Source organism: Balaenoptera borealis, assembly GCF_965194805.1.
Source record: "Balaenoptera borealis genome assembly, chromosome: 3".
In the NCBI taxonomy this organism is placed as follows: domain Eukaryota; kingdom Metazoa; phylum Chordata; class Mammalia; order Artiodactyla; family Balaenopteridae; genus Balaenoptera; species Balaenoptera borealis.
Window position 1 is genome coordinate 144,565,963 of NC_138866.1, and position 14,451 is coordinate 144,580,413.

Here is a 14,451-nt window from a genome sequence, read left to right on the forward strand (position 1 = left end):
CCCCTGGGCTGGCCAGGAGGGTGAAGAGGCAGCGTGAGGTGGCTCACACTAGCGCTCTGTCCCCAGAGGGCCCGAGGCCAGGCTTGCACAATGATCTTTTCAGAGCCCGGAATGATGCAGTTGATACCCTGCCAATGCCCGGCAGAATAAAAGCTTCCGAAATCAGGGCTAAAAATAAATAATGAAACAAAGTGACAACATAAACAGGAAGACCTAGAAGAAGTGGTGGGGGATGAATTGAGTCAGCAAACTTGGGGGCGGCATGGGGAGGAATCTAATTTGTTCTCCTCTGCAAGGATGGGCCTGCTAGAGGCTCCAGAGGTGAAAGTGCTCTTGAGGATGGGGGTGTGATGCCACCTGGGAGAGGATGCAGGCCATGGAGCAGAGGTGTGACTCCTTCCTCAGGCTCATTTCCTCTCGGCTGCACAATTGATCCGCCCACTCGTCCCTGACTCTTTGTTGGCTGTTCAAAGAGCGAGCTCTTTAACAGTGCCCCTCCTGTCCCTGGACCTCTGCTTGGGCCAGGGCCAGCTGCCCTCATCGACCTTGTCTCTCAGCCTTTGGGGCCCTGCTTCCTCTTTGCACACACTCGGTATTTCAATCAAAGTGGCTCTCCTATCTGGTGATTCAGGGCAAGATGTGTGCAGGAGGGTTAGGTAGGGAAAGGGTACTACTAGTTATTAAGTACATGTCACGTTCCAGCCACAGGGATAGGTGCATTCATGCAACATACAAGGAGACAGGGAGGGGTCTCAGAATAACTGCAGGGCAAGTCAGCATGTGAAAATCACCTCTGCACACTTTATCTGGCCACTTCTAGTTCTCACAGATGCTAAGGGTAAAGATCCAGATCAGAGGGAATTTTTATCAAAAAAGGGTGGCTTTAAAAAAAAAAAAAAAAAAGGTGGCTTAATGAATTGAGGGTATATGCAAATGTGAACACTGTCGGGGTGAAGGACAAAGAGCTGTCCTTCTGTGCATAGATACTAACAGAAATTTAGGGCTTGTGCGCTGGCAGAAAAGAAGAGGGAGGGAGAGAACTCCCCAACGTGGCCAGAGGCCCAAATCCATGGAGAAAAGAAGGTTCGTGAGAAATCTTGACTCATAAGAAAAGTGATGTCCAGTGTTTGATTTTAACCCATTTCCTGTTCTGTGGGGTCTCATTTTACTCCATCCCTATGCCCTCAAATCTTTAGTAAAAGATGACCATCCCAAACAGCAATATTTTGAGTAAATGGAAGATGAGATTGTTCATTTTGGATAAAAAGACTATGGGTAGAGGTTGTCCAGGAGAATTCAGTGGAAGCAGGAAATCTGCAAAATTTGCTTCTAGGGCAAATTACAATTCCCACACTCCAGCTTGGAAGCTTCAGCCATTTTATTTGCCTATAAAAATGGTGATGATAATAGTGATCATAAGAAAAACCAAGTTATCATGGTCCCTTACCACGCACCATTTCTTGGGCTGAGTGTAACACGACATCCCTGTTACGTAAGTAACTATCGTTATCCCTATTTTGTAGATGAAGACACAAAGTCCTAGCGAGTGTGTACAAAGTAAGTACCTAGGACAGAGGTCAAGTTAGGGTGTGAGCTGAGTGTTCCCCTCCCTCCCATGTTTGGTATCACCATAAAGGAAGTGATGATCCTTGCCAGTGTGGCGTCCTTCTTCTTTAATCATCTTGAGGCAAGCTTGTCTTCGTGCTTTCTTCCTCAAATTCAATTAGGAGTGTATCTGTCATTTTAGGCATCTTATTTTCAAACTTCGTGAAGACATTCTTTCCCCATGTACCTATTAACCTTAATTTTGCTCCGCCTCCCTTCCATATTTCTAGATGAAAATGCGGTGTGACCTTCAGAAGGAATCTCCCAACGGGTTGATGGTGGTGGGTGGTGATGTGTATGTGGAATGCATGAAACACATTCTAATCTTGAGAGCAGTGTTTTTAAAGGCAAAGAACATGAATTGCAAACAGAGGTTAAGTGAACATCAAAGATGAATATGGTCCCATCCAAACAAAATTAGGTTGGGTTTGGGTTTAGCAGGGTTTTCCTTAAGGTGTCTGCTGTGGTCAGGAAATGATTATTCAGGTCTCTATCACACTTATGAGTGTTCTGAACAATGTAAGTTGTTCCCAGTGGCTATATTTTTGTAAGAGCTCTATTTTGCAAGCCACCCTGGAATAAGGGTGTTGGGGTTCATTGTGAGCTTACATTCCAAGATCTCTGAACACCATATAACCATTACCTCATTTCAAGTGATACTCAATTTACTTTATTAGGCCAGAATCTCTGATTTACTTTATTAGACCAGAATCTCCAGATCTTAAACTATCTCTGCACCACCCCACCCCTTCACTTAACTTCTACTTACCGATGCCCTGAGGGAGTCAGCCACCTCAGCAAAGCGACTCAGCAAAGAGCAACAGGAGAAACTGTCCTTGCCCTCTTACCTTGCCCACTTCTGTTGGAAATGGATTTCCATGTCTTTTGGTGTAAGCCAATGATATTCCACAAAGAAAGTTTACTTGAGACTTCCTGCTCTTCTTCTGAATGTTTTTGTTTTTGTTGGTTGGCTGGTTGGTTTTTTTCTCATCTGAAGTGACTATATGATGATAGGACCAGAGACATTTAGGCAAGGAAAATCATGACCCTGAAAGTTAAAAGAAAGTCAACACTCAAATCCCAGGATGGTCAGTTACTGGCTGCCTAACCCCTGTTGCCACACACACACACACACACACACACACACACACACAAGCACACTTCACTTCCTAAGGAAAAACTATTATATGGATCAAGAACAAGATGGAGACTTCAAGGACATTAATTTGGTGACCATTGCAGAGAGTAGAGTTTTTGTGGTAAGAGAAAGAAGTTTATAAATAGAAGTTATCGAGGTAACTTCTCTCACAGTGTTTTATAATTGATGTCACAATATCTTTTGCCAGAATGGTGTAACAGGGATGTCTCCAGCTTAGGAAGCACCCTCACTGCCAGAAGTCCCAGTGGGATCAGAGTGGGACAAAGAAAAAGCAGATAGGGGCTGCCTCACCCACTCTGCTATGGGCTTCAGGAGTAAAGGGCAACCTCATTGGTGATGTCAATAACTGCACCTTAGTTTTATGTTGCTGCAAAATAAATGACCACAAATTTAGAAGTGTAAATCAACATCCATTTATTACCTCACAATTCTCTAGGTCAGAAGTACAGGAGAACTGTACTGGGTTCTCTACTCAAGGTACCTCAAAGCTGAAAACCCAAGGGTCAGCCAGCCTGGGGTCTTATCTGGAGGCTCAGGAAAAGAATCTGCTTCCAAACATGGTCAAGTGGTTGGTCGAATTCAGTTCCTGTGGTTGTAGGACTGAGATCCCCATTTGCTTGCTGACTGTCAGCTGGGGCTATTCTCAGCTCAGCTGACTTCATGCCTTGGTGTGTGGCACCTCAAAACCAGTAACAGTGTGTTGAACCCCGTTCATGTATTGACTCTCTGATGTTTTCTTCTGCAACCAGCTGGAGGAAGCTCTATGCTTTTTAAAAACTTCTGTGATTAAAATAGACGCACCCTGATCATCTCCCTTTTGTCTTATGACATCGAATAATCACAGAAGTGGAATCTCATCATATTCACAGGTTGCACCCATGATTAAAGTGGGAGAGAATTATATAAGGACAGATTCATTGGGCTTCATTTTTATAAGGCTGTTTACTACAAAAAGTACTAATAACAAATATTATATGACACTTTCCCTTTGCCAGGAACAGTCTAATCATCTACCTACATTAACTCACTGGATTTTCACAATAACCTTATGAGGTAGGTACTATCATTGTCCTCATTTTACATTTGAGGAAACTAAGGCATGGAGTGTTGATGTAGTATACATGGCTAGTACACTATGTACAGCTTCTCAATGGTTGAGCTGAGATTTGAACCTAAGCAGTATGGCTCCAGGTTTGTGACAGACTTCTTAACCACAACTCCATAGACCTATCTAAAAATGGGTTCTCTTAGACATAGTTTTTTCCTTCTTCCATCCAAGTTGTGGTATGAACATGGGACCTGGAGTTGTTTAGTGGGATGGGATAGGATACAGGTGGAAGTAGCACAGCATGGTTCAGACTGCCCATGACCTGGTCTTCAGTGAAGGTTTACATGTACCATGCTCTTCCGTGCTCTCCATCTTGTAGTCAACATCTTAGTCAGTTACAAAGAGCAACTATCTTCTGAGAGTACTCCCTCCCCATGCGTCCTTCAGGATCAGTGGATCTAGCAATGTCTGCTAAGGGGTTTGAGGTACAGTGAAATCTTTATGAAATAGACTTACACTCTCATGTCCCTGGGGCTCTTGTTTCCACCTGAATTGAAGGTTGTGCTGTGCAAGTGCTCAGGTCTATATGGAAAAGTAACTTAATAAACCCATGCTTACTCAATATGGGCTTCTTTGAAAGCATCTATGCTTAGTCGCAAGGGGGAACTGAGGTAATTTTATACGCTTTCAATCTTCCACTGATTGGGTTACATTATTTTGGCTTAGATAGGAGATGAGATAAATCCTTAAAGACACAATTAGTTTATGATTAGAAATTAGTAAAGACAAAGGTTAATAATTATGAAATAAAGTTGATTTTAAGAATAGTATTTTATTTTTGAATGCCTTAATATCATAAGTAGTCATATTAACATTGGAAATCCACCAATAAAATCACAGTGAAAGAGTATAGTTCATATAACAAAAGACATTACAAGAAAACAAAACCAAGAAATTAAAAAAAAAATAAACAGAAAGCAGAAGACTGACAACATTTAATAATTGTAGTTATAAATGTAAATGATATAAATTATACCACGAAGTGACACAGAATATCAGCTATGTTCAAAAAAGGAATCTAAAACTATTTTTTATTCATTATACAAAACTGAATTAAAAGATTCATAATGAAACAATCTAGAGTGGAAAAGAGGTAATGAGTAAAGATTTCTAGGGAACCATTACCAACGAGAAGAGTTATAAATGCAAAAGCTGAAGTTTGGAATAAACAGTTGAGATGGGGGACTGGTTTAGGGAATTACGAGAAATATTAATGAGTTTATTATCAGAGCCGTGATAGAAGGCCTGGATGAAAAGGAGGAGACTTTGCAATCTCTGACTGGGGAAATTTAACCAAAGTATGTGAAAAGTAAAAAGACAGAAAACACAAAAGGATTCCTACCCAGAGCACCGCAGCAAGAAGGAGCCACAGGCTTCAGGCCTGAGGGGTGATGAACAAAGTAATATGCCCATATCTTATCTCTTGCCCCTTGTTTCCCTCTTATACAAGGTAACTTTGAAAACATGATAAATAGGTAGAAGGGCTAACTTAGATCTGTTGAATTATGTGGGTTTAGGACAGATTAAAATGAATTGGAACGACAGTCTCCTTCAGTTGTCCATATGATGCATTAGCTTGACATTCAAAGCCTTCTTAGCCCACCCCAGCCTGCCTTTCTAGGCTTATCTTCAAATACACATGGCCCCAGAGCCAGCTTTTCAGCCAAAGTGGGCTAGCCACCATCTCCTAAATTTATCCTGCATGTTATCACCTGCTCACCTTGTCTTGCTCTTCCTCCCTCCCTTCAAGGCCTAGTTCAAATTGCCCCTGATCTGAATATCTTCTCCTATAACTCCTACTCTCTCTGTTCCTCCATCTATGACCCTTAAAGCATTTATTATGCAATTAGCCATATCCTTTCACGCTCTACTGATTGGCCATTTATCTCTTTTATCGCGGTGTGATGCTTCACATGTGTCTGTCATTTCTCCGCAAGCACACTATTTGATTCTTGAGAGCCAGGCCACATCTTTTTATCATATCATTCATCATTTAGCACCCTCTAATATCAATTCATTTATCGATATTATCTCGTGAAATGCTCACTATAAAACTTAAGGTTAAATATCACTTCCCTCATTGTACAGACTAGATCATTGAGGCTTAGAGAAGTTCAAAAACCTACCCTATGTCATGCAGCTAATAAGTGACAGAACCAAACTTTGAAATCATGTGAGTTGAACAAAAACCCTCTGCTTTCCCCAATAAGACCATGATATCATTATACCTACCTGGAGCTATCACTCCAGATGATGCCTCACAATAAAATAGTCATAACATTTACACATACAAAAGAGATTTTCCATAAGTATATTTCAGTTACTGTAGGTGATTTGCATGCAATTTGTATGTTTGTAGCAGGGGTATAGAATTCCCAGATTAAATCTAATGCCTAGACAGAATGTCTATTCACAGGTACATGCACACACACCTGTGCACACACATACATGGATGCACACACATACAAAGATGTTTGCATCATGATAGATTAGCTGATAAGTGCTGCACACAGGTCTGCCTGAAGGACATTGCTTTCCCAATGGCACGATGAATGGCCTTCATTGGCAAGGACGTGGAAAACTTTTAATCCCATTTAAGTTAGAAGGGGGTATAATCTTAGCAGGATCTTCAAGCCTTAATTTTATTGCAAGGGTGCCCAGAGCTTATTGATTAGGTTTATGGCTAGCATATTACTTTAAAGGAGAGACCTGTTCATTGTGATATTAGCTTTGAAGAGCTCCTCTGTTAAAAAGCCCTGTGTCAACTCATCTGTTTTCATGTTCCCAGAAAATCTAATGAATGGAAAGGGTGCTCAGCAGGCTGGTTATATTTTCAGGTTCCTGGTTTGTTCCCTATTTAGGAGAGAGAGGCATAATATCTCTGAAACCTATTAGTGTTCAGAAGTGGGAAGAAGCATGGCAAGTAGAGAGAACTGTGGAAGGGAAGAAACCAGAGCCTGATTGTTCAGAGGTTCCCTGGATACTTGACTTCACCTCTTGACATCAGACATTCGCCACGTGCATAATGAGAAAATCGTAACATTTCCCTCTTTGTAGATCTCACACTCCAGCCACATAAAAGTCACCTGGATGGCTGGTTGAAACACAGAGTGCTGAGCTCTAATTCTGGAGATTCTGATTCAGTTGGTACACCATGGGGTAAAATAATTTGCATTTCTAACAAGTTCCCAGGTGATACTGATACTGCTGGTCCTGGGAACACATTTTGAGAACCACTGTCCTAACAGACACGGTGTGTGATCATAGGACTCACCAGGTGATCATAGGAACATCGGGTCCCTCCAAGAAAATGTACTATAATGCTAATAGTTACGACACTTTTCCTAACACCAAACCTAAATATTTTCTCTACACCAGTGCCAGTATTCTCTCACTTATCTCAGAGCATGTAGAGAACTTTGCTATATTATATGTACATTGATGCTATCTCATGCCTTGTTCTTACGAAGGCTAAGTTGCTGTCCACCAAATAGGTGCTGATGGCTTGCTGTCATTGATGGGATCTTTTCTTCTTTTCTTGAGAGAAGAGTCAGTTGTCACTGGACAAGGAAGAATAGAAGAACTCTAAAAAGGGAAGGAAAACACTAATATCTGCTTCTTCTCTCCTCTTTGCCTTCTATTTCTCTTTTCCTCTACTTTCCCTCTACCCTCACTTTCCCCTCATGCTTCTCTTCTGTTAGTTTGTCCCCTTTCACTTTCTCTAGGTATGTGAGTCTTTCTCTATCCTCCTCTTTCTCCTACAGAAGTTAGTGTGAATGAGTTCACCACGGTCTGGCCTGCCAACTTCCATCTCCATGACTTTATTTCCTCTTACTTTGTCCTCAGTATATAAATCATTTTCTGAACAAAATGAATGCCACTAGTTCTGAACCTAGAAACTTGTCCAGACTTTGAAACTTTCAGGCCAAGCAAGATGTTTGATGGTTATAACTACCTTTTCTGAATAGTTTAGTACACCTGCCATGTACACAACCTCTTTCCAGGAGTCTCCATATGTGTAGATTGCTATATTTGTGCCCAGTGACATCATGACCCTGAATACAATGGATTTGACTCCTGACCCAAAAGGAGCCTGTTCATAGGCTTTCCTTAGACTCATGAAGTGTGACCTGGTATGAAAGCTCTATCCAACACCAACAAGAGTACCCTCTGCTGGATGGTCATTTTCCAAGTCAGTCAGATTTTTCTTTGCTGAAGAGTTTGAGACACATGCGGGATCACCATACAAAAGCAATGTTAACAATAGAAGTTGAGGTAGAGAATTGCCAAGACACCAAAGCAATAGTCTGAAGGATAGTATGCCATGGGGCAACTGCTAAAATTTCTTTGCATCATCACTTTTTGAACTATTACCAAGACCTGAACAAAACTTCTATCTCTAGGAAGCCTGGTTGTGTATCTTTATAGCAAACTGTTTGAGATAAGCTAAGAATCTGTGTTCCTTGTGCCTCAAAGAAGCTTAATTTACAAACAATAGGAAAAGTTATTTTAGACTAAGATCTAGGCAGAAGGCTATAATAAATAGATGAGCAGTCAATAATAGAATCCAGGGTTGATAATCATGATCGTTAGCAGTCATTGAAAACAATATTTCAAAGTCTCAGTGTACTAGAAAATTAGATCATTGTTATCTGTCTGCCTATGATAGGACTCTAGGGCAATTGCTCCTCTTAAAGCCACTGATGGAAAGCCAAACCTAATTGTGTATTACTCGACCTTGACATCATTAGACCAAAGGTGAGCAACTACTTCAAAAGAAGCAGATTCCTGTACATATATATATATATGTTATATATATATAATATATATATATAATTTTATGTACCTTATTCTATGTAATTATAGCTCATGAAATTAAAAAAATAAAAATAAATCTTAAAAAAAAATGACCTAGGCCAATCAGATCCCTGTACGGGCCATTTAAACTAAGAGTATTGAGGTAATGACTTAATTACCTCAAGGAACTGCTGTTTTGAAAAGTCACAAGGCAAAATTGAGGTCAGGAAGGATGGTATGCAAACTGAAGGTGTAAAGATGTTGGACCCCGTGTTGGCAGAATCTGCGATGCAGAAGAAAGAGAGATATAGAACAGAGACAGAGAGAGAACCAAAGGCAGAGAAAGCACACAGCACATGCAGGAGGATGAGACAGGACCTGGTCCAAGAGCTGTCTCTCTTGTAGAAAGATTTTCCTGGCCCAGTTGTAGTCCGTGTCAATCCTGACAGTAAATCTGGTTTTTCTTGAGACTCAGAGATATGAAGTCGCTTGCCTGAGATTATTCAGTGAACACAGAGGGGAGCAGAGGTATTTGAATCCAGACTGGCTTGATCCATTGCTTTTGCTTTTTCCAGGACATGTTAGTGTGTTCTGGAGACTTTACAAATGTGGAAGAAGGTATGAGTCTTAACGACCAGTGTGCTCCATCTCTCAATCTTTTTCTTTTGTTTTCATGTACCATGATGTTGTGTGCTTGTGTGTGTGAATGACGGGCTTCTTTTGACAATTTATCTCTTTACCTCTTCTATCCCAACCTCTTCTAATCACAAAGTGTCTGACAATAAAATATTTCATTGGAATAAATGAACTTAGTAAAGTTTTCACTTATATTTTACACGTTTATTTTTATATTAGAAGTTGCTTGGTGTTAATTTAAGCTCGGTTAGTTTATGAGTTATTTACAATTTTTTTCCAGTGTCTACCATTTCCTCCTCCCCATTTCACCATTCACTTATATTCTTTATTATTTCATTTTCATTTGCCACTACTCAGTCTTCGTACATGAGGTCTTGAACCATTTTTTTAATAAAAAAATATCTGATATAAATAGTAACAATAGGGAAACATGGTCTAGCATTTTTTGAGTGGGAAAGACAAAATGTTGAGACACTCTTTCAAGATCTGCCCTTTGTGGCTCTGGACAAAAAGAATGTCAACATCATTGTCAAGGAAGGAGTTTTATACTACCTTTTCATAGGCTTCTGGACAATACAGAGAATGGGATGGTTGAGTGTCATAATCCTAGCAACTGATCACATCCTTGAATACAAACTCAGACGTCTGACTCCATCCATGAATTTCCACCACCTTTGCCTGCGTGTCCCCCGTCTCAGGGAGAAGCATCTGTGAAACATCAATGCTCAGGAGTGAAGAGATTCCCAGTCTAAAAAGTCACAAAATTATATGAGAGCAGAGTCCAGAAGTTCCTTTCAGATAACTAGCTCAATACTCAGGAGCTTCTAAACTCCAAGAACTACTTGGTATTACCAATCAGCCTGGTGATCTTTGAAGGAATCCAGGTTTCCAGAGAGCCAGTATTTCAGCTTTAAATAAAACTGGCAAACTCCCAATAATAGCCATCTTTATGGTCATCAACATTCATCTCTGGTGTTCAACTGAAGCCCTATATATCATATTCATAGATACACAGAGCATTATCTCTGGACTCTGTAAACCAGGAGATGCCTCTGCCTTGAGATCACCTACATGCCTTTCCCCAATTTTATAAACAACCTTTAGCTAGGTAATACTTTGGTAAACAGATAGGCAAAGGTATGTGTGATTTGGCTGTCTTGAATCTGAATAATCTATTATGCTGTACCCTTTCCACTTCTCTATCATGCTTGCAAGGAACTATATCATCAACCTTGTATTTGTCTTGCCCCAAAATCTAATAAAAAAATCACAAATAAATGACAATAATATAATCAATGTTTCACTCCTTTCCATCCCACAGAATACATTGCAAACACTCTGGGATATGAATTAGGAGATGTCGTTTCTTGTTCCAGTTTAATTGCTGAGAGTGTGACTTTAGACAAGTAATTTAATCTCTGGAAAACCCTCTAGAGTGAAAATAAAAACCCTGTCTTGCCTTTCACTTAGGACGACGCTGAACAGATGAAACGATGCATATGGCAGCATACTTAACACTATTATATAAGTAGAAGGGGTCAGCCTAGGAATGTAGGAGGAGAGTCAGGTTAGCTATTTAGCAGTGAAGAGGAGGAGACCCACTGTATTGGGGCACTGTTGTAAGAGATTTGTTTATTTTATAATTACCAAAAAGCAAGGGAGGGTTTCAAAATGTTTACTTAGAGGTAATCAGTTCAGTCTGACCCCTTTGTTTAATACATAGTTTCTCTTGTAGATAAATCTCTTGAAAAAATAAGCAATTATTACAGTGTAATTTGGGGCATCTTAGTGAAAAGAAGCACATTCACCTGCTATGACATCAAACTGGTGTTAGCTTTGCATTTCAGGATTTTGAAATCTAGGAAATAAAATGCTAACAAAGGAATTACTCATGATAACTCAACAATTATTTTCATAGGCATCTGCAAATAAAAGTGTAAAATTCTTTAATGGAAAAAAATACACCAACAAAATGACTAGCAGTGTTTTTTGATGTTGTTGTTTTGTTGTATTCTCTCTATGCTAACATGACTTTTTTTTTTAACGTTTTACACATTTTAAAACTTTACGTTATGTGTGTGTGTGGTTGAGGGGGAGGACTTTGGGGGAAACACTTTGAATTCTATTGGGACACCTTTTCCTGGAGTTATTTGTTTCTTAAAACAAGTCAATGCCATCATTTATAACCATAACCCTGAAGGCATCATAGTTGCCTAAATATATAAACAAAATGAAATGTGCAATTTGCAGAATCTTTAGCTGAGTACTTTAAAATATGGAATGGTTTGGGGAAAGACACACAAGTAAAAAAAAATAATATCTGATACTATCTAGGAATGTTTATTAAATGCCTATTTGTGGTTATGTTTGGCATTCTAAAGGACAAGATAAATGTAATTGTGGAATCATAGAACTATAAAGCTGGAAGGAATTTAAAATGAGTCTTATCTAGCTTGTATACTTTACTGATAGAGAAAGTGAGGTTAAAGAAGATGAGTCCTGAGGCCACTGAGCTAGCAAGAAATAGGACTCACACCCAGGTTTCCCAAGACCTAGTTCAAAGCTCCTTCCAACACACTTCCCTTAAGAGCCCTTTTATATCCACTACTGCTAATGTATCATGTGAATTTCCCTAACATGCCTATAAACAACCAAGCAATTTTCTAAACATGGTGTTACCGCAAGAACAGAACCAACAGTTAACTTTAGGCTCTGTTGACACATTTAAAAGTGGGTAGGAGATATTTGGCCATGACCAAATCATTTGATTAATGTCAACAACAGTCCAGATCTTTCGGGTTCTGAAATGGGTGGCTGTGTGAACAGGGAGCTGATTGGACAGCGTATAGGGCCCATGTGAAAAGGGTTTATGGGACAGCATCCCTTTCCTTCTTGCTGTGTAGATTTGCTTGAGAGTAGAGGCCAGAGAATTGTTAGGAAAGAGAATTCCTGAGAATAAATCAAATCACAAGTCTTTAGAGAAAAACAATCGATTAGGTCATATATAGTCTACTCCATGCGGCAAGGGTAGGACTGCTTTTCAGGGGCTGGACCTGAGTGTTGTGTTTTCTCCCCAAATTGCTTTGCAATGACATCAACCCTGCATACTCTCCATTCTTCCGTTCCACTGTTCACCATATAATGGCCCATCATGAAGGTTTTGCTGAAGGCAGAAATTAACCTTTGGGAGAAATTTCCTTCCATTAAGTCTAGTTACATGAATCCAGACTGATTTTCTTTCTGACGGAAAGATTTTTTTTAGCCAGTATTTAAGTGCTCTGGGCTTGACTAAGAGAGACTTCCTGGTGGAAATGAAATTGTTAGTCAGCTATGGTCTCCATGGTGATTTTTTTTTAAGACCAAGTTTGAATCAATCTTCTAAATATTGAGGCATAATTTGTGAATGCCATTGAATGAATAATAATAGAATTATCAACAATACAGCATTACCTTTAATTCTGGTATTTGAGACTTTCCACAGACTAGCTCATAACTGGTCTTCAAATTGGTCTCTGAGCATGACCTTAAGGGTCGCCTTTCCTCAATCATGATGTTCTTGCCAGGCAGCTGTGTTTTTTTTCACGGCATCTGTATATCTGGTTCCTTTAAAGAGCAGCTCTATTCCTCCCACTCCTGAGTTCTTTCCTTAATACTGTTTAATTGTAATCCTGCTTACTTTATGCAATTCATATAGCACAGGCTCCCTTACCCTAGGAACTGATACATTGGAAAGAACTCTGGTTTGATTATCAGGAGACCTCAGTTTTAACTGTCAAAGCAAATTCTATGGCCTGACTTAAATTTCTTGATCTAAAAATCCAGCAAGTTGGGCAAGGTCATTTCCAATGTCCTTCATCTGTAGATTCTATGATGAATCTCAGTCACAGAAACAAAATAATACAGTCATCAGACAGCACTGTTTTCCTGCTCTATCTTTTTAATAGAGTGTTTTCCATCCATTATCTTTTCAAATTTGTACTTAAGGTTCAGAAATATGAAATGCAACCAAAAGCTGCTGTGAACTAATGAGAGGGAGAAGTGAATTCACCTCTCCGAGGAGACTCATGTTCTGATAAACCTGCAGGATGTGTCTGCAGGCTGGGAGTGCTGTTAACCAAATGCTTCCAGTGGCAAAGTGGAGACATCACATGATTTATTCTTGATTACCTTTCTCTAAGTATCCAGAAAGCTGTTAAAAAAGGAAAAGAAAAAAAAAATCGAATACCTCGTCGTTGGCCAAGAATAAGCAAAATTTGGGTGTCATCTGTTTAGGACAATAGACCAGAGTGTGTGACTCCTCTAATTGACCAAAGTGGTGGGGAGGGGGGGCGAAGAATGAAGCAGCTAGTGTGTTCTGTGCTTTTAATGGGTTTTCTCTCCTTCTATTACATGTTCCTCCGGGTTAAGCTATACATAGGTAAAAAGAAGGTAAACAGAAGCAAACTACCCCCAAAAGCTCTTGGAATTTGCTCCCTTAAGTCATGCATAGCCAAAATAAATATTTGTTGAGTGCCTACTATGTTATATCTATAAGGTACGGGGTCAATATAGTGTAGTGGGTAAGATTACAGCCCCTGGAATCAGTTAATATAGTACTTAAAGCACTGCATGTCTCATAGGTAACCCACAATAAATGTTTGATAGTGTTAGTGGTTGTTGTTGCTGTTTGCTGGGTACTAGATACAAAATGAAGGAAATAATAATGTTTCTGCTTTCACAGACAAGCAAAGTAAACCCTACCTACATTAATAAATACTTTTAAAACACTGTGTTTGAGAAAATTGTGGCTGGAAGAATAAAATGTACTCCAATATTCTGGACGGTTCTTCCCTTGCATACACCCGACCACATTTCCCAAGCTTGTGTTATAATGAACTGGACAAACATAGGGTTTAAGTTAAAATATAAAAGGCATAGAATACATTTGCACTGCAACCTGGGTCACATTGGTCTTGCCCTATTTTGTAATCCTCCAGGCTGAAAAAGATTTTTTTATTATGGGTGTGAAAATGAACTCAGCTGGCCTTCTCCCGGACTCCTCTCCCTTTCCACTTTCCAGTCCCCTCCATCCTATCCTTTTGGCCATTGAGCCCCCTCCTCACGTCTTGTGTGACACCAGAGGGGAATTAGAGGGTCTTGCAGTGTT

General features: G+C 39.8%; 1 long non-coding RNA gene across 1 annotated transcript in view; it reads right to left on the reverse strand.

Moving 5' to 3' along the window:
- Positions 1-14,451, reverse strand: part of LOC309627202 — a 532,216-nt gene that overhangs the window by 479,939 nt on the left and 37,826 nt on the right. The window lies entirely within an intron of this gene.